The 21,488-nt window shown below is 35.3% G+C and overlaps 1 protein-coding gene across 7 annotated transcripts in view; it reads left to right on the top strand.

Annotated features, from left to right (window-relative positions):
* Positions 1-21,488, top strand: part of GULP1 (GULP PTB domain containing engulfment adaptor 1) — a 329,999-nt gene that overhangs the window by 133,224 nt on the left and 175,287 nt on the right. Inside the window, exon 1 of one of the 7 annotated variants that reach the window (XM_070802462.1) lies at positions 18,375-18,925. The exons of the other annotated variants lie outside the window; for them this stretch is intronic. The gene's annotated coding sequence lies outside the window, so the exon portion shown is untranslated. Of the gene's footprint in view, positions 1-18,374; positions 18,926-21,488 lie in introns of those variants that run through there. 7 annotated transcript variants of the gene reach the window in all.

Raw genomic sequence — 21,488 nt, 5'->3', positions numbered from 1 at the left:
TTTCCTAACTCTTTTATTAGAATTGTTATTCATTTGGATAGTCAAATTGGAAAACTTAATTTGAATTTCTGCTTTTTTCTTAATGCTCATAACCTTTAATCTATTAACCAGTCTTTTTCATTCTATTCCTTAAATTTTTATCATCTATCCCATGATTATGTCTTTCTAGAAGTAGCAGTATAACCCCTAAGTGCTCTGTCTGTTTCTGAGCATTTCCCCTTCAAACCTTTTGCTGCAAAGTGACTTTTGAAAATTCAAGTGGGATTACATAATTTCCTTATGTGGACTGGCTCTTGACTTCTAAAATCCAAAGTGTATCTTTAATCATTCCTTAATATAGGTCTAGAAAATTGTATAAACCTTTCCAGATATATTATGTTCTTTCATTTTTGCTTACCTTTCTCTGGGATTCTCTTTTTCCAGTACTCAGATAGGTGTGTGTTTGTTTTTGTACCCAGAGCACCCTGCAGAATGCCTAATACAATGGCCAGCACAGAATAAGTTTTCATCTGTTGTAAACTAATGTTAAAGATGAAAGATGAAGAGAAGAGTCTTGAAATAGCAATAAATGACTAAACTTACAGACTCCTTTAAGATGGAAACACACGTAAGAGAAAGGAAAACTATGGACTAATTAATGATGGGCAAGACTGGATAGTTTAAGGATAGAATAAACGCAAAGGCATGTTCAATGTAAATGTGTGGAAGAAGTAGAAGTCAAAAAAGTGTGAAAAAAAGAGAGTTTTAGTTTTGAGACCCTATATAAAGTTTAGATTTGAATGTGCTGTAATGTGGTTTTAAGAGTATTAAAAGGTGCATCCTCACAGAGTTTATACTATATTAGATAGGAAGTGTAAGGAAGATAAGAAGTAGAAGAAATAGATGACAAAAATGCAATGCAATGTTAAGAAAGCAGCAGAAAAGGAGTTTGAGTAAGCTCCAGGAGTTGGTGGATGGACAGGAAAGCCTGGCGTACTGCAGTCTATGGGGTCACAAAGAGTTGGACACGACTGAGCGACTAAACTGAATTGAACTGAACTGAAGTAAGACTAATAGTGCTCTTGTCTGAAGAATGTCTCTGGGGAAGTCCCTCAGTGGAGAGCATATTCAAATCGTATTCAGCAGATGTGTTATGCTTAATCAGCATTTAAATACCAAAGGAAATCCTCTTTAAGCTGTTTGCAGAAACTGAAGAAAGCCATTTTACTTTCACTGACCTTTGATTGTACATGAAAAATTTAGATTTAGTACATCTGTATGTGATATAAAAATTAATCATTACCTGTATAATATTAACATTAGTTTTTATTTAATGAAGAGACAAAGGGAAAAATGCTTTGTATATTTATGTAATATGTAATTGTAACAAATGGTTTATTCATGAATGAATTGCTATTTGAATGAAATAGTGAAAACAGGGAAAATGGTTTTTTATCAAATATGTTAGTCTCTATGTTACAGATTGGTAATCTATGGGCTTTTAGCTTAAACAAATTATTTATGCGATGAGAGTGTTATATAGTATATCAAAGCCTTAAATATTTAGAGATAACATTCTCTTTTTTTTAACCTCTGAAGGTTCCCCAAGAGTTAACATTCTTTACAAAATGATTTACCTTACTTTTAGAACATAATCTACATTGATAAAATTTAGCTTAGCAAAAAGATTCTTTAAAAAGGATATTTTTTACACATGAAGACAGAAATAAATGAATAAGAAAGATTTACATAATTATGTGCAATGAATGAAGAGATGGAAGTGGCTATCTCAGAGAAGGAAATTGTTAAATGTTGAGTTTTGAATTGCATAGTTCATCAGTTTAGTGGCCTGACAGTCTAAACTGTAAACATTTTGATCAAATGACTACCTGTAATGGTCAACATCTCTTTATACAAGCAGTCTGTTTTATGTATTAATATGAATCACATCTATAGTTGACGAGTCTCTATAAATTACAGTTCTTATTTTGCAAGTAACAGAAAGGAGTTCTGTGTACTTTAGGCAAAAAAGTATTTTGTTGAAAGGATATGAGTTAGCTCATGGAATCAGAGGGTAATCAGAAAAACAGTTCTCAAGAAAGACAGGAGCCAGAGCATTTCCAGGGATCTAGAGAGCAGGAAGTGGAGAGAGACTGTGAAAAGTACTGCCATGGAGCTAAGTCTGGACCAATAATGTGGTTTAATGCTATTCTTCCCACATTCACAAAGCCAGTGTGCATGGCTGGGTTTCAATCATTTGCCCTCTGCCAGGAACCATGGCACTTGATTAACAATTCTCCTGAGACTGCTAGCATGTGGAGAGGGTAGGTTCCCAAAAACAATTTCAGAGTTTTAGGACTAAGATGGGGAGTAGGGCAAGTAAAAACAATTGATGTTTCTAAAGCCTTTCTTTAGAACTGTCATTCGAAAAGTATCAAACTCTAACAGCAAAAAACTGAGAATAAAGATTTTGCCAGTAAAATTAGCATAGATTAAATAGTAATGTTGCTCAGGTTTTAATAGATATCTACTCTTATGAAAATTTTCTTTGTTCTTTCTTTTATACATATGTCTATTGTTTGTCATGTGCTAAGTGCTGTCCTAAGCAGTGAACATAAAGCTATAAACTATAGAATTCGTTTTTGCTTTGTATAGAGTCTTAGTGTAAACTGAAATATATATGACAATTAATATATTGCAGGAAGTCTAGAACCAGAGCTGTAGTAGTTTCCTAGAGTTGCCGTCAGAAAGAGCTACAAACTGAGTGGCTTTAAACAACACAAATTCTAGAGGCTAGAAGTCTGAAATCTGGGTGTCAGAGGGTCCTGTGTCCTGCAAAGGTTCTAAGGGAGCATCCTGCTGTGTTTCTTCCAGCTTCTGGTGGCTGATGGTCTTTCTTGGCCTCCGGCAGCCTACCTCACCTCTCTGGCTCCATCTTCACACGGCCTTCTTCCCTGTGTCTCTGGGTGTGTCCTTGCCTCTTATGAAAATACCAGTCATTGAATTTAGGCTCTATCCTAAATCCAGAATGATTTCACCTCAAGATCTTGAACTAATTACATCTGTAAAGACACTGTTTCGAAATAAGGTCACATGCTGAGGTTCTGAGTGGACATGAGTTTGGGGGAGATGGTGTTTATCCCACTATAGGGAGGGCACATGATACTGTTGGTGTTCTTTGTAGGGTCCCAGGGCCTGTTTTTGGGGTATGCTAGAGAATCCCACTTGCAGGAAATGTCTGAGAGTGAATGCTCAGCAGAAGGAAGTGAAAAGTGAAAAGTGAAGCTTGCTCAGTCGTTCCGACTTTTTGTGACCTCATGGACTGTAGCCTACCATGCTCCTCCATCCATGGGATTCTCCAGGCAAGAATACTGAAGTGGGTTGCCATTTCCTTCTCCAGGAGATCTTCTCAACCCAGGGATTGAACCTGGGTCTCCCGCATTGCAGGCAGATACTTTACCATCTGAGCCACCAGGGAAGCTCACAGCAGTAGAAGGAAGCACCAGCAGAAGGAGAGGAGTGTACAATGGACCCTCCCAGTGCTTGTGAGGAAGCATAGTTCATTGGAAGAAATGAAAGTATCAGTAGTTCAGTTCAGCTGAAGCAAAGAGTACAGGGGACTGGTGAGAGGTGGACAGGACAGAGGACAGAGACGAGGTTACATGGAACAGATGATAAGGGAACATGTAAGGGCTTTGACATTATCCTGAATATAGTAGGTGCCTTTGAGGGAACAGTGGTAGTTTGTTAGTCACTCAAGTCCTGTCTGATTCTTTGTGACCCCATAGACTGTAGTTATAAAATGAAAAAAAAAAGAGAGAGAGAGAGTGAAAGAGTGAAACTAGGACACGCAGCTGTATCTACAGTCAGATCTCAACACTATATCTGGCAACCTTCAACCTTTAATATTAAACACTAAAAGTAAAGGCACTTAAATGTTAGCAGTGGTGACTTTAATTTTACTCTTTATAACATTTTTAAAGTACAGCAAGTCCAAAGAGCTTATACTACTTTTATAATGGTGGGAACAAAAACATTTTTTTTGAAAATTTTAGCACATTAAATAAACCTGATATAAGATTTACATAGCATAGTGTTTTTAAAAATAAGTAATTGATTTCAAGGATTGCATATCTTTTGATTTAGGAGGGAAAAGAGCTGTAAATGAATAAAGAATTATACCACCTGAAGAAGGTATTTCATAAAATATCCTGAAATATGTATGGAGATATTGATTGCACATCCTCAGGTGGGTTATGTAGACATTGGCTAAATCAAGAAAAAAGACTTCTACTTTTGGACATAAGATAGGAAATACATTTAGACTGAAAGCATTTTTCTCTTGATTTTGAAAACCATGTCAGTGAGTGAGCAATTTAATAAAGCATAGAAATTGATCCTTTTATGTAAGTTGTCATCAGTAACGCCAATTTATCTTATGTAAGGTGATTAGGCAGAACATTCCTGTGAAGATTTTACTAATTTTTGTAAGACTGAAGTGTATTTAAATTTTTGGAATGCAAAATTAGAGCTTTAATGTTAAATCTATTTTACATATCCAAGGGTCATGCTGTGAGAACAGAACACATTTGCATGTTCTTCTGTGTTTTCCACCAGCTTCAGAATATTAAACAACTATTCCATTAACATATACTGGATGATGTGATGGGGCAATTAAAACTCTCACATCATCTTTGGACTATTTCTCTTGCAAGAGATAAAGCAGCTTAATTAATGTCTCATAATAATGTTTATAAAATGTTTATCAAAGAAAATCATTTGATACTTCTGTGGAGGTTTTTTGTTTTTTATTTTTTTCAAAGTATTGATAATTGCTTAAATAGCATTGTTTACTTTGATTCACCAATAAAATTGTTTGCTAATCCTGACCTGAGATGATTTATAAATATTTTGCTATTAAAAATAGTTCAGAGTTCAAACATTTTACTTGCTAATGACTATAAAGTAGGCAGACCTTCTTTCTTAAAAATAGTCTTGAATATATTCTAGTAAAATATATACTGGAAATACATTTCTTGGTTAATTATTTATAAGAAAATATAGATACCAATAATTATAATAGAAAACTAAACATTTCAGTAGAATCAGCCATGTCCAACTCTTTGCAACCCTATGAACTGTAGCCCATCAGGCTCCTCTGTCCATGACATTCTCCAGGCAAGAATGCTGGAGTGGGTTGCCATGCCCTCCTGCAAGGGATCTTCCCTACCTGGGAATTGACTCCGCCACTCTTACCTCTCCTGCATTGGCAGGCAAGTTCTTTACCACCAGCATTACCTGGGAAGCCCAAAATACATGAGTGTCACCACAGGTCTTTTTCATGATCTTCTCGTTGAAAGTATTAGTCGCTTAGTTGTGTCTGACTCTTTGCAACCCCATGGACTGTAGCCTGCATCAGGTTCCTCTGTCCATGGGATTCTCTGGGCAAGAAGACTGGAGTGGGTAGCCATTCCCTTCTCCAGGGGCTCTTCCTGACCCAGAGATTGAACCTGGGTCTCCTGCATTGTTGGCAGATTCTTTACCATCTGAGCCAACGGAGCTGTACTTTCAGTGCAAAGTTTGACTTTTTTCTTTTTTTAATAAATTTATTTTTAATAGGAGGACAGTTGCTTTACAATATTGTATTAGTTTCTGCCATACATCAACATACATGTCCCCTCCTTCTTGAACCTCCCTTCCACTTCTCACCCCATCCCACCCCTGTAGGTTGTCACACAGCGCCAGGTTTGAGCTCCCTGTGTCATACAGCAAATTCCCACTGGCTGTCTATTTAACATGTGGTGATGTACATGCTTCAGTGTTACTTTCTCACTTGGTCCCTCCCTCTCCTTCCCACACTACGTCCACAAGTCTGTTCTCTATGTCTGTGCTTCCATTGCTTGACTTTTTCAAACAACTTTATATCTCTTATATCATTTAGTTAGCCCATCCCCCAAATATTTTTTTAAGTAACTTGTCCTATATAAAATTTAACTTAATTAGGACTGTTATGGCATCACTGCCTCAATGGACATGAGTTTGAGCAAACTTCAGGAGATAGGGAAGGACATGGAAGTCTGGCCTGCTGCCGTCCATGGGGTCACAAAGAGCTGGACACAGCTTAGTGATTGAACAACAACAACAACACGACTATGAACCTGAAAGTCTACCTGCTTGGAGTTTATAGGCTTCCCTCCACCCCCATTCTTGAGTTTTCTAAACTTCTGAGAATTAAAAATCAGTCCCAGTAGCATTAATAATATTAATTACAATGTCCAGCACTTACATATTGTTTTTAGCTGTCTATATAAAGGAACCTGTCTAATCCTTATAAGGATATTTTGAGGTAGGGGACTCAGTTACAGATGAAAAAGCTTAAGCAGAAAGCAGTAAAGTAAATTTGCCCAAGATCAAATGGTAGAGAGGCGAGTAGAACCCAGGTAGACTATTTTATCCACCATACTCAATTCATGAAGAAACTATAGATTCATATGAAAGAATTTTAATCCAAAAATATCAGACACCTCATCAGTATTCCCTGTCATCTTCTTGTGGAAAGATCTGACATACAGCTCTGTGATAGCTGGGTTACGTATTTCTTATTCTCCCACATTTTTGTGCTGCTAATCCTCCTCATATTTCATTTATTTCAGATCCCTTGACTGTTCTCCTACCTCATATTCAGTTTTATAGTTTTATTTACATGTTTTCCAATATACAGAAAGATTCCAAGAAAAACCTCTTATTTTGTTTACTTAGAAAAGATGAAAATATCATTTTGAGAAAGTAAAACATTAGTTTTGTGTCCTAAAGATAACACTAATGCAAGCAGCAATAGTAAGTTTCCAGGGTAGTGAGAATATTAAAAAGAGTTTTTATATCCCCTTTCATAATTTAAACTTACACTTGATATTAAATTTTTTTGTGAGAGGAAAATTACACATTTTCTATTCCTTGTGATAAACCAAGCACACACAGTAATATCCCTGTTATAACCTCAAATCCCTGGATAGACCAGAAAATAAATATATATAATTCAATTTAGAACTGTATTGGAAAATAAGTCAGAGAACCTTCAATAGACCAAAAAGTATGAAAAATCCATAAAAGGATACACTGTCAGATTTGAAAGGGAAGTCATGATTGAAGATAGGCCCTGGGGAGGGCAGTTTGAGGGAGGGTGGATACACGATATGTATAGCTAAGTCCCTTCACTGTTCACCTGAAACTGTCCCAGTGCTGTTTAATGACTATTATTGTTCAGTCACTTAAGGTGTGTCTGACTCTTTGTGACCCCATGGGCTGTAGCTCCTCTGTCTATGAGATTTCCCAGGCAAGAATACTGGAGTGGGTTGCCATTTCCTTCTCCAGGGGATCTTCCCACCCAGGGATAGAACCCCCGTCTCCTGTGTCTTGTGCATTGGCAGGTGGGTTCTTTGCCTCTGAGTCATCAGGGAAGCCCTACCCCAATACAAAATAAAAAATCAATTTTTAAAAAGAAAACAAGCGTAGGCCTTGGGTAGGACACTTAACCAAAGGTGGGTGTTGCATTAAGAATGCACCAGTCTCAGAAATGGCAGGTTCCCGCTTCCTGGAGAAGCCTTGAGCTGGGATGAGTAACTACTTACTTAGTTGTGATGCAGAGGAGCTTTGTCAAGTATTCAGACTGGTAAAAGAAAGCCCTAGTTATCTTCTGCAGTCTGGATACTGAAGATATGTGCTTGGATTAGAGAAAAACAGTTAAGCGTTCTGGTCTTAGCAACCATGAGGAGAATCAGAGAACTCTTTCCTCTCACTCTCATTGAAGACAGATTACGGTACTGAGATAACATGAGTTAATAAAGTAAGCAGAGTACAGTTAATATATAACAGCAGAAGGATGGGGGGGTATTCCTTGAACAGAAGAGAGTAAAGCAAAAAACTGAATTAAAAACTTGATCATATTCCTTTACCATTTCAACTTGTAGTTTGTGTGTGTGTGCCCAGTCATGTCCAATGGATTGTAACCCATCAAACTCCTGTGTCCATGGAATTTTCCAGGCAAGAATACTGGAGTGAGTTGCCATTTCCTTCTCCAGGGGATCTTCCTGACCCAGGGATGGAACCCGCATCTCTTGTGTCTCCTCCATTGGCAAACAGATTGTTTGCCTCTGTGCCACCTGGGAAGCCCCTACCGTTCAACTTGTTACGCTTTAACAATTCAAGGCATAAATGAGAAATATTTCAGCCTAAAATTTCACTGTATATTTGAAATGTTAGGAATAGTGTTAAAAATTAGGAATGAATATAGAGGACCAAGGTTATTTTATCGTTTCAGAACAAAGCAAATTGTTTATTGAGAATGCTTTTTGTTGTTTTAATGTAATTCTTTCCAAAATTAAAGCATGATACATAATTTTTACACTAAAACATCATCAAATATTTCAGCATTAAAACCATAAAAAATATTGCAGTGTTCAATGGTGTCATCACCAAAGTTTTAGTAAATTATTTTCTGATAATTGTTCCTCAACAGCAGGGAGAAAACTTTTGCCTCTGTAGAGTCTGAGTTGTTTAGTTTTTATATAGAGTTTGGGCTGGTTTTTTTCTGTTTATTCACACTTCTCAGGAACAATTTAAATAATGTTGAAGAAAATAAACTCATATGAAATACTTTATTGAAGTATTGGAATGCAAAAAAGTAGAGAGTACACCTCTTCTCCATCCCAACTCTCACTTAGGAATTAAATTGAACCCACTTTAAAAAGTAGCAAATGGCACTCTAGTTTGTCAGGCTTTTATAATCACAGGTTATTTATTCTAGAAATAGAAAGCTGTATGTCTATCTGTGTGGTAGGGCATAAAGAATGCTTTTTCTGTCTTCTGAGCTATGGAAGTTTCCAAATAGTAGCAAAATATTTTCATTGTCTTTATTCCAAAGTTACACTGTAGATTTTTAGCTTTTTAGCTGGCTTGTTTCTTTCCATTTCCAAACCTAGATATAAGGTTATTTAGCTTTTTATACCTATTATTCCCAAACCTAACAGATTTCCAGTCATAGTCTTAATATTTCATTGCAAACAAACCCATTAAATTAGTGTTGAAAAGGTGTTGGATTTTTTCCCCTCTATCCCTGATGGTTACAACGCTAGTAAAACTTGGAATTTTCTGGAGCCCTTTGTTTTTTGAAACTTGCAAAATTGCTAAGTTAGTGTTTTTGGTTATACAGAATCAAGTATTTCAGTAACTAGTCAGTATGATTTGATATGATGCATGAATATAGACAATAATATATATTGTTTAGCATATATTTTTAAGAGTCCACTCCTAATATGGCCCCCTTCCGTCTTCCCACTGGTAACCACTAGTTTCTTCTCTTTATGTCTGAGTCTGCTTCTGTTTTGTTATATTCACTACTTTATTTTATTTTTTAGATTAGACATGTAAATGATATCATACAATACTTTTATTTCTCTTTCTGACATTTCATTGGGCATAATTCCCTTCAAGTCCATCCATGTTGCTGCAAATGGCAAAATTTTTATACTTTTTATGGCTGAGTAGTATTCCATCGTGTGTGTGTGTGTGTGTGTGTGTGTGTGTGTGTGTACACCACATCTTCTTTATCCATTTATCTCTCGATGGAAACTTAGATTGCTTCTATTAATATTTCTTGGCTTGTAAATAATGCTGCTATGAATATTGGATACAATTTGAAGTCTCTCTGAGAGGTTAATCATAGATCATATCTTAACCATAATCTTTCTATGTCTACAAGTTTTATAGATTACATTTGGAACTATGTTCAGTTATTTTATAGAACAACATGTGTGTTCACATGTTGGTAACACCCAAGGTAGGGCTAAGTTACTGCTTCTAGTCACTCACAGTGTTTTGGGCTAATAAGTCTGCAACTTTCATTCGAGTATTTTCTATGAATTTTCTATGGCAAGTCAAATCAGAGGATTGCTGACTTGAACCTGAATTGCTGCTGGATTTGAGACAGAACATCAATTTATGTTCAACATGTTAATTTGCATGATTCAGTGATTCTCCTCTAATATTCCAATAGTAGGAAGCATTTTCCTCCTGAGGCTTTTTTTTTTTTTCATCTCAGGATAATATATACTCTCTCCTTAGCCATCTAACAGATGCAAACTGTAGTTAAGAGATGACGGATGCTATGATGTTTAAATATTTCATACTTGCAAATTGCTACCACAAAATTTTCAGTTAGCATTATAAATAGATTATGCTCATTTTTTATCTGCTTTTTGGTACTTCTTGGAGTTCACCTTGAATATCATTTATCTTTCCTCTGCAGTGATTCCATGTTGTTGGATCAGGATTTGTGTCCCCAATTTTATAAAAAAAAAGCAATGGAGACTTGGCAAAGCCCAATTAAATATTACATTATTCCCTTTCATCTTTAATGAATGGTATAACAGTTCCTCGTTTTTATTGATGACTAAACCAATGTACATTTCAATGCAAAAGCATCATGCTTTCACCTTTCACTTTGAGATCTTTGGATAGGTTTCCGATCAACTTTTGGTTTTCATGAAAGGCTTACACTCCTTGAACAGCACGTTTGATTAAACAATTAATCTAAAACTGTATGAAGTCAGGTGAGCATCTTCTCTTTGTCTGGAAGACCTGTATCAGTGTCCTAGAACTAGTCCACCCTTCCAGATCTACCAGGGCTTTGTACTGCTGCTCAAGCTTTAATTCTGTGATTACTTCATCTTCCCACACTCCCTTATTTTCAGACACTGAATCTTATCCATTAATTTTTTAAAATATATAATGCATTAATTTGCTTCCCTTCTTAGTGACAGCTTTATTTCTCTACCATCATCTTTTGCCTGAGCTACAGCAACAGCTTTTTAACTCTTCTTCTAGAAGTTTCTTTAACAATGTGAATATATTAATATGTAAATCTACATGCAGATCTATTATCTCCCAGTCAACTTCAGTTGATTCCTATTGCAAGGCTTAAGGTACCAAACAGGTTTCCTCCTGGCCTTATCTCTTCAGCTCTATCTGTTGTCACTGCTTCCACCTTTCTCCACTGTTCATCCTTACTGGCCTTTTTTCAGTTCTTTAAATGCCATGTTTGCACACCTTCAAACCCTTCCCAATGGCACCCCACTCCAGTACTCTTGCCTGGAAAATCCCATGGACAGAGGAGCCTGGTAGGCTGCAGTTCATGGGGTCGCTAGGAGTTGGACATGACTGAGCGACTTCACTTTCACTTTTCACTTTCATGCATTGGAGAAGGAAATGGCAACCCACTCCAATGTTCTTGCCTGGAGAATCCCAGGGATGGGGGAGACTGGTAGACTGCCGTCTATGGGGTCACACAGAGTTGGACACGACTGAAGCGACTTAGCAGCAGCAAACCTTTCCCTGTTCCTTCTGTGTGGTAAACTTCACTTACATCTTTCAAATTATAGTCTAAACATTACTTCCTCCAAAAAGGACCCCTTGATATTTTTTTTATACTAGTTAAGGTTTTCTTGTAATAAGCCACCAGCCACCATAATACCCTATAAATCACTACATTTTTCTTCTCCTTATGTGTGAGTTATTTTCTCCCATTTCTGTCTTTGCCAATGGTGTATAAATTCCATGAGGCATAGCTTAATTCTATCTTTCTCACTTGTATTATAATATAATTCACAATGTAAGTTCATAGTAAATATTGTTTAAATAAGAGACTGAAGTCAGTTTATCCCTTTTATGTATCTTTTAAGTTTTCTGACACTCTCTAAATTAAAGAACTTAATAATTAAAAAATCTATACCTTAACCTCATACACTAATTACAATTAAAATGAATATTGGAGGATAAATCATATAAGTTATTGTATTTGTTGAGAGATGTTCCTGTTTCAGTTTGTTTGTTAAACACCAAATTTTTTTAATGTATTAAAATTAAGTTAGTGTTTTATAAGGAAAATATTTTTATTTATTGGTCAGTTTTTATGTTTCTAGTTGGTGACAAGTTTTTGTTATATGTCTACTTTACTGAATTCTGTCATTTTCTTTACAAAGAAGCAATACAATATATTTTTAAAATGGAATATTGACTACAAGTGTGTAACTATTAGGCAAATCATTTTTATGATTTATTAGTATGATTCTAGCCAGTAGGCAGTATTCCAAATCATAACACTTCAGTAATCTTCATTGGAAAAAAAGTAATTTATGCATTTTTTAGAACTTAATTTAGCAAGAACTAAGTGAAGGATTTGACAGATAAGATGCTTGCCCTCCCAGTGTGTTCAAAAGAATGCTGAAGCTGGAAAAGCTTAATATGTCATTAGCTTGGCAATTCCTCTTAGAACTCAACACTATTAATCATTAGAAGGAGGTTTTGTAATATGTCAGGGGCTTATAATTTGTTCTATTCTAAAATAGCATTTATGACAGGAAAATGATTTCAGTTTATGTATTTTAATCCACGTAAATTTTTTAATCATACAATGACAGAAATTATTCTGGTCTTTTCAAAAAATAAAATTTACATAATTAGACTAATTTATAATTTCTTAAATGGAATTAATTTGCATGACTGTTTTATTATTATAAAACAAGATTCTAATGGAGTGACTAGGTGATACTATAACTCCTTTGTAGCAATTTATAGTTCCTGAAGGGTATATATGTTACCATGTGGGATAAGTCTTAAAATGTTTGAATGAAGTGTTTAAAGACGACTTTTAGCAGTATTTACTTAAAGTTCATTTGCTTCATTTTCACAGTCCCAAATTACTTTGCAAATAGCCATGATTCCTTACTATAGATTAATATGATCCAGAGAGTTTTCTTCATATAGTCCATTGGAGTTTCTGATAGAATAAGGAGTAAATCTTAGGAAATTGTGTATTTTGAAGACAAAAGTAAAGGGCACGTTGTAGGGAATTTTTTTTAAAAAAGATTATAGCATGGAGGCTACTGTGGTTTGTATTTCTCAGGGTCAATTAGCACAATCTCAGATACAATCTATTTTATCTAAGTAATAAAGCAATTTTATCTCAGAAAACTGCAGGACTGCATATAATCTGTCTGTGAAATGCAACCCAGATACTGAAAAGTTTAATGATATTAATAATTTCTAGAAGTTGACTTTTTGAAGAATCCCATGATATTTTAAAGAATATGACACTTATTCTTCTGACACAACAAATCTCAAAGAAAAGTGTTAGATGAAATGTTAATTTCTGTTTAAATCCTTTATCAGTGTAGAACAAATCAGAAAAAAAAGATGTTTGCAGTTGGAGATGAAAGAATAGAAGAACATAGAACATGCCCTTGGAAGAGAAGGAAGAAGTAAAGAGGGATGAATTAAAGTGGCAATTGTTTCCAGTTTTCTGATTGCCATCCATCTGTTCCATCATGAGACTAAAAAGCTTAAGATTATGAAGACCTGAATGTATATGCTAACCGAGTGCTGAAAATGAGAGTTACAGTAAGAATAAAAGGAAATGTTACCTACCTTAGGTTCAGTTGCTTGTTGCCCAAGAATCCAATACCAGGAGACAAGTGCTGGGTAAAAGGAAAGACAGCTTTGTTGAGGAAGCTGAGAATCCTGGGGTGAAGGTGGACTCATGTCCCAAAGAGCAACTTCCAACTCTCCAGGTTTTGCTGGGAGACTTCGCTGGTGGCTCATATGGTAAAGCGTCTGCCTACCATGCGGGAGACCCAGGTTCGATCCCTGGGTTGGGCAGATCCTCTGGAGAAGGAAATGGCAACCCACTCCAGTACTCTTGCCTGAAAAATCCCATGGACAGGGGAGTGTGGTGGGCTACAGTCCATGGGGTCGCAAAGAGTCGGACAGGACTGAGTGACTTCACTTCACTTTATGTAGGAAAAAGAAGAAAGGGCTCTTATTTTCAAAGATGATTGCCTTGGTCACATGATTCCAAGTAGCCATCAAGTCTTGCTTCCAACTGGAACATTACCTAAGTCAGAAAACTCTGGCTAGCTAGTTCTGAAAAAAACAAGAAACAAGGGACAAAGACGAACTGAAGCAGACGGAACTAATCTTCAGTCTCGACAAGCATCAGCTTTTTTCACTAGCAGCAAGCTAAGCTAAGTGAATGGTGGTCTAGGGTAGCAGTCTAGGCTTCCCAGGTGACTCAGTGGTAAAGAATCTGCCTGTCAAGCAGGAGACATGGCTTTTGACCCCCAGTCGGGAAGATCCCCTGGAGAAGGAAATGGCAACCCACTCCAGTTTTTTTCTTGGAAAAATCCCATGAACAGAGGAGCCTGGCAGGCTACGGTCCATGGAGTCACAAAGAGACAGACATGGCTAAGCGACTAAATAACAACAGGGGAGATGTCAGGCGTGGTAAGCCCAGAGTCACAGCCCTATCATAAGTAAGAAATAGAGTTGAAACAATGCTAAGGAGCTGACAGTCCCTAGTTACATCTCATAAAAATACCTTTATTATTTCAAAATTCCTCAAGGTACCATGGAATGAGTGCAACCATTCTCAGATAAAAGTAAATTTTATGGTTTGCAAAATAATATAACCAAACCAAGATGCCCCAGTGCTCTGTCTTAGAAAACAAGTTTCTAATCCAGGAATCTTTTACCTACCCCGTGACTAAATTATAATACTGACTTTGAAAAAGAAGAAGTGAAGTGAAGTCGCTCAGTCGTGTCCGACTCTTTGCAACCCCATGGACTGTAGCCTACCTGGCTCCTCTGTCCATGGGATTTTCCAGGCAATAGTACTGGAGTGGATTGCCATTTCTTTCTCCAGGGGATCTTCCCCACCCAGGGATTGAACCCGGGTCTCCCGCATTGTAGGCAGACACTTTACCATCTGAGCCACCAGGGAAGTCCTTGAAAAAGAAAGGAAAGATATAATCATCTAGAATAAAGTGAAAAATGTACTTTTAAAGTGTTATTGAATTTCTATTTCCAGTGTTTTTTTTTTTAATATTTATTTTGTAAGCATTTTTTTTCACTTTTAAATGAAGTTCTTTCTGTGTAGTTTCCTCTTTTTATCCTTTCCTTTCTTCTTTCTATCCCTCTCTTCCTCTTTTTCCCCTCCTTTCTTCTGTTCTTCCATTGAGAGTTCTTTTTGGGGTGATGAAAATGTTCTGCATAAATGTAGTTAGATAGTGATGGTTGCATAACTTTGTAAATATTCTAAAAACCACTGAATTGTGTATTAAATGAGTGAACTCTATGCTATGTAAATTATATATCAAGTAAATGCCAGCCAGAGGTTAACTAAGGTGACTAGACTGGAGTAAGTAAAGCGCAAGGATACTAGGTCTTTTCTCAGATTGATTACAACAAATCACAAGGCTAGACATTTAGTTTTAGGACTCAATTGGTAGTCCTTTCCGGTCTTAACAATCTCGTGCTTTTTAGTCTTGTGATAGAAGAGCTGGTCTGACAATCAGAAAACTGGCATCAGTCTCAGCTTTAATTCACCTGTATCAACTTGTGGACTTCGTGTCCTACATCCCGGGAAGAGAGACTGTCAGCAATAATTCAGAGACAGGATTAAATGAATACAGGCCACAGGACGGCAAGCCCTTCAACTCGTAGTATTCAACTGCAAAGTGAATAAAAAGCACACAAACACATAAGATATTTATGGCAGTTCATCAGATATAGTTGGGTAAATATACTTAAACATTTATGTTTAAAGTCTGGTAGACTATATTCATTCTCAGATAGATGCCAACTCATAATGGTGAAGACTGAGTTTTTGAAAAAAATATTTTAATTTCTGTTTTTGAAAGTTTTAGATGCTCAGAAAATACTTTTTGTCTACACTAGGAAATTTTTCAAAATACTTAGCAGTTAAACTGTTTTAAAACTGAGGCCGTGAGAATCCAGCCAATTTGAATATAAGTGTCAGTATACAAATAAAAGGTTGTTGTGTTTCTATTATCTGTAAACAGTGTCAATTTGCCTGTTTTCGTTGTTTCGTTGCCTCATGTTACTCATTACAACAGGAAATTCCTTTTCCCATTGTCTCTTATGGCAAAACGTGGCTGCTTTTTAATGACTCTGAGTTCTTCTCAGGAAACGGCTGGAAGCTTTTAAAGCATGTTTCATTGGATTATAAAGGATTGTTGCTTTGTTGCATTTGTTCAAGCTAGTGCTATTTGCTAGAATTACCCAATGGTTTCTTTATACTTACTTCCTTACATTCTGTGCCAGAAATTGCCTACACACTCTAAATTATGTGAATAGCTCAGGTGATCCATGTTAGGAAGGAAGATCCATTTTAACAGTTTTTCCCAATGGAAACTATAGTATAATTTATTCCAATTAGTTAAAAAATAGCAAAAAATACATTACTATAGCATGTCTAGAGAATTTATTCATATTTATTCAACTGTGCTACCATTTGAAAAATTAGTTTCTCTTCATTTAAAAAAGTTGTTCTTTTGTAAAACATGTGCAGCCAGCCTTAGTGAAAGTTTGGCTTAATGGGAGTTTGACGCCATGGGAAAAATTCTTTAAAATAATTCGGAGGACCCTTATTGATTATCTGGTCTCACCCTCTCATTGGCAAAGAGCAGATTTGTTCTTTTAAGGTGGAGCTTTTATTTCCCCTATTTAACATTTTTGAATCAGTCACAGTCATTAATAAATTTGGTAGTGCTAGCCTGTAGGGCTGTACAAATTATGAAATTTTAAATATGTGAAGTCTAAACTAAAAATTTACATTTTAACTTGGAATATTTGTATGTGTTTGTGTGCATGTGTGTGTGTGTGTTTTGTGTTTACAGAGGGATGTAGGTGATAATACAGTGATAAAATGTTAATTATGCCATACTATATTTTTTCTTTTAGAACATTATTAGTGAAATTTCAGATTAAAAATATGAAGGGTTATCATCACCAGCTCTTTGTTGTGGTTACTTCTATCCACCCATTTAGTCAGTCATTAATTGATTATTTTTGTCTTTTTGTCATGTATGTGTCAGGCTTGGGATTAAAACCATAAAGAAGGCATAGCTTTTGCATTTGAGAATCTTTTTATTTCATTTGAGAATCTATTTATTTCACTATAATAGAGTGAAAGCATGTATAGATTAATAATTTCAAATACTGTGACAGAATATATGAAGACTTATAGGGAGAGTAATTATTTGTTTGGGAGTGGAGCACTCCAGTGCATGAGGAAAAGCTTTACAGGAAGAGGGACAGGTAGAGCCGAAGAATCAAAATATGAAGGTCTCCGAGCAGAGAATGGAAAATCACATCTTCATTTTTGGAAATATAATTCTAACTGCCTTTTCCTTACACATGGAAGAGCATTTCAAATAGCGCTAAGTAGCTATTCTTTGTTTTTAATCAAAGATAAAGTGTTAAACCTCTTTCTTCATATTTTCTTAATTTTTAAAATATTTCTCATGTTGTTGAGGCAGTCCGAGCACGGGTTAGAAAAAAATTTCCAGACATAAAGCATTTCAGAAGGGAGTCAGTTTATTAAGAACAAAGAGCAGAGATAAAGTGAGTACTGCAAGCGCAGCAGGCCGACCTCCCCTGACAGACCAGGGAGAGTCAACAGATTTTGTGTGTTAATAGCCAATTTTTATAGTCTCAAGACAAAGAAAATTCTTGCTAAAAGGTTGGCGTTAGGTGATTGGTTGGGGTGCAAGAATATTTACTGGAGTGGGCATCTTTGCCTAATTGGGAGTCAGGAAGCTTGTTAGTGGTGATCAGGGGCCTTTGGCAACAGTTACAGAGGGGCTCAGTCAGCTTCGGAGGTGACCTTGATTCTGGGCTCCACTTCTGAGGCCTTGGTGCAAAGCCTCGCACCTGAGGTCTCGGGGGCAGGACTCAATACACGTGTCAAAAATTCAAAATTAAAAAAAAATTCATTCTCAACACTGGACATACTGCTATTTTATTGACTTTTTCATTTCTCTTTAGGCTTACTTTTTATCCATCATATGTTAATACCCTTTAAATACTGTATTTATTCCTTTCAAAATCCTCCAAATTCCTTTTAATATTTTAGTCAAGAATTCATCAGATTTCATTTAAAGTGCTAGTTCAACTAGGAATTAGTTCTTATCAATGCCCTTTTAAAACAATAAATTTGTCTATATTAATTGGTTAATTTCTAAGAATAAATTCAGTTGTCAGGTTTGTACAAATACATATGTATATGGATATGTACATGTATACATAGGTATTACACATACACCATATACACATACAATTTACATATGATATATATATATGTATGTGTTCTTAACTTAATTCCTAAAACTGAATGACAGGCTATGCCTTCAACCTGTCCTACACTTAAATAGCCTTAGTCAATCTGATGTTGTATTTGTTACTTGCAGACATGAAATTTAAAAATATAAACTTATTTTAGACTTGCTTTTCACTTTGTATTTGAAACTCTGATGTATTTTCTAATTTAATTAAATATATGTTCATCTGTTTAAAGTAAATAAACATTCAAATTAAATAGGTAATTTTAATTAGATATTATTAATCGGTTTTGGACTCGGGCAGGAATTTTGATTCACAAAAAATCCCTGCACCTATTTAAAAAGAAATTTTCTCAACTGTTACTGAAAATACCTTTTTCCTTCCTAAGCCTTTTCCAGGACACACAGGTCACAGGATGTAATGAGACTCTCTTTCTTACTGTGACTGCATAAAAGCAGTGGAGTTTCTCTGTGCCTGTGCTAATTAGAGGCACTGACCCTATAGAGGCACTATTTATTTCTCTGCTGCTTCAGTTTCCAGACCCCTGGACTCCTCAAACATCTCTTTGACCTCCTTTCTGAGAACTACTGCTTAGAAGATGAGCTGCTCAGAAATCAGGTAGAGATTCAGGTTAATCTTTAGTACTATGTAGTCTGCTTTTCAAAAGTCAACCACGGATGGCTTCTTCTCCTTAGCGGTTTCCAGTTTATTCATTGCTCCTGAGGATGAAAAAGTCATGTTCTACCAGCTGAGGGTGAGTTTTTGAGAAACTCAATTTGCTTATAATTGATCCCTGCTTTTCTGTAGCACTACACTCAAAGAGCACAGTAAAGTATTGATGTTATGTATCCCATTTTAAAGATGAGGAAATATCTTTATTCCTTTAAAACTGTTCAGTATGTCTGTAGAAACAATTTATTCCCATGTTATGGCCCTATTCAAAGAAATTAAATTCCAGAATATATGGGATTTACCCTTGGCCATACAGACAATGATAATGAGAATTATAACTTGTTTTCCTAATGTAGTATTCTTTCTGCTGCACAATGTTGCTTACACACATTAGGCTCTTTCATTAGTTTTAAATAAAGCAATATAGTTTTACAGAGATTCCATGACTGTGATCTGACTGCATTTTAATAGTACTACACACTTGTAAAGCATATTCTGTTAAAAATTCCCGACAAGGGATTAAATTTTTAAAATATGATGAAAAAACAAAATTTCTGTGCTAACTAGTATTTTTTTAACTCCATATAATTTTAGTAACTCAAAAGTCGGTTAAAGGTATTTTATGAAACATTTAACATATCAAAATCATTTTCAAAGGCATTAGCAGAAATATAAATGTTCATGATTAGTTAGCATTTTAAGATGGATAAAGTTGAGCTGAAAATAGCACTTTTAAAATTTCTTTTGATTTTCAGACTTCCATCATGTTTCTATTTTTAAAAGTATATATGTTTCTGTGTGTATATATATATGCATATATGGGTATATACATATACTATATGTATATAATATGTGTATGTATACGTATGTGTGTGCACTTGAGTTTCAGTCCTAAAAATAAACCTTCTTAAAAGTTAAGTGTATCTTTGCCTCATTTCAGGATATTTTGGTATTTTATTTACTATAGATATTAAAAGATAATTGTGTCTTAAATGTGCAACTGTTGGAGGAATCGTTGTCTGGCCTTATGATAGAAATCTGTTATATTGGTTTGTCACATGTAAAATATGAGGTTGTTATTTGAACTGATGACAAAGAGGACTACTGACTAGTAACACATGAAACATACTAATTAAAAAATTGCAACTCTTCTAATCTGAAAATTTTTATGAATTTTTATATGTGTGTAAATTTTGTAATATAGAGAATACTTTACCAAAATTACTAGTTTAATCCACTATCGTAGTTATAAATTATTTTAAATGTTTATTAAGAATAATTTCAGACATGTGCAGAGTTCACAGTGATGTAATGAACCCTTGTGTATCCCTCACCCACCTTCAGCAATTTCCATGCATGGACGTTCTGTTCATCTATATGCTCTTTCCTTAACCCTCTCCTAATACTATTTTGATGCAAATCCAGCATTCTTTAATTTCATCTATGAGTATCTCTGTGTGAATATCTAAAACTATTTTAAATGTAATTACTATGTCATTAGGACATGAAAATAATTATAGTAATTCTTCAATAGCATCAATTGCTAGCCATGTTTAAATTGCCAATTGTCTCATAGTGTTTTCAATTTGCTTGTTTTAAATATAACTTATATTCCTTAACAAGTCCATAACTTACATTATTCATGTCTTTTTAATCAATGTTCTCTTTCATCTTTCTCTCTTTCTACCCTGCATGTAACAAATAAATGTAGAAGAAACCATTCCTTTGTGCTAGAGAGTTTCTCACTATCTGATTTTAATGATGGCAACCCTGTGGAGTAGTTAACATGTTCCTCAGTTCTCTGAATTTTCTGTACAATGTTAATTAGTTGGATATAGAAGTTTGATCAGAATCAGGTTTGATTTTCTTTCAGCAAATCTGTTTCCTGGTGGTGTAGCATTCTTTCATCAGGAGTTATATAACTTTTGCTTGTTTCTCTTGTTTGATGTTAAGTAGCCACTGATACTCAATGGCTCCACTAGTTTATTAGGGCTTGAAATGTATGTTCCCATTCTGTCATTACTTTTACAATTAACTAGCAGGATACTTCTAAAGAAAAACCTGTTCTAGGTTAACAATGAAACTGTTTACATAGGGAAGTCGAGATAAATTGTTGGGTTTTTTTCCTTTATATGCTGGCTCTTGCAATGAGGAATTTGTTTTCTAGCTCTTTTCAGTGTTGAGGGATGAGTTATTATCCTTTCTTATTCTTATTAGCTCATGAATTTAGACACGTTTGACATTTTTCCATCCATTTCAGTTATTATTCTAATTGATGATCATTTTTCCATTGGGGCCTTCAAACCTTATACTTAGACTCTGTACAGTTCTCATCTCAGATATTGACTCAGCCATTTGTTCAAGGAACTTTGGTTCTTTAGTGAGAAGCACTATTTTTAAGACCAAAAACTGGGTGCCAGAGTGCTGTTCATTACTACTACAGTTGGCTGTTTCTAACCTTTCAATATTCGTTTTTTTAAAGATAAACATATGTCTAGAGATTACACTGATTGTTCCAATTTGATATCAGAACTGTGGAGTTTATTTAACTATTTCTGTTTCACATGTGTATCTTCTTTCACATACATTCAACTTTCACCTAAAACTCTCAATACCAATGAAGATAATAGAATGTAACGTTGTTT

The sequence above is a fragment of the Bos indicus genome, chromosome 2 (genome assembly GCF_029378745.1).
Source record: "Bos indicus isolate NIAB-ARS_2022 breed Sahiwal x Tharparkar chromosome 2, NIAB-ARS_B.indTharparkar_mat_pri_1.0, whole genome shotgun sequence".
Classification (NCBI taxonomy): domain Eukaryota; kingdom Metazoa; phylum Chordata; class Mammalia; order Artiodactyla; family Bovidae; genus Bos; species Bos indicus.
This window is presented reverse-complemented; position numbering and strand designations above follow the sequence as displayed.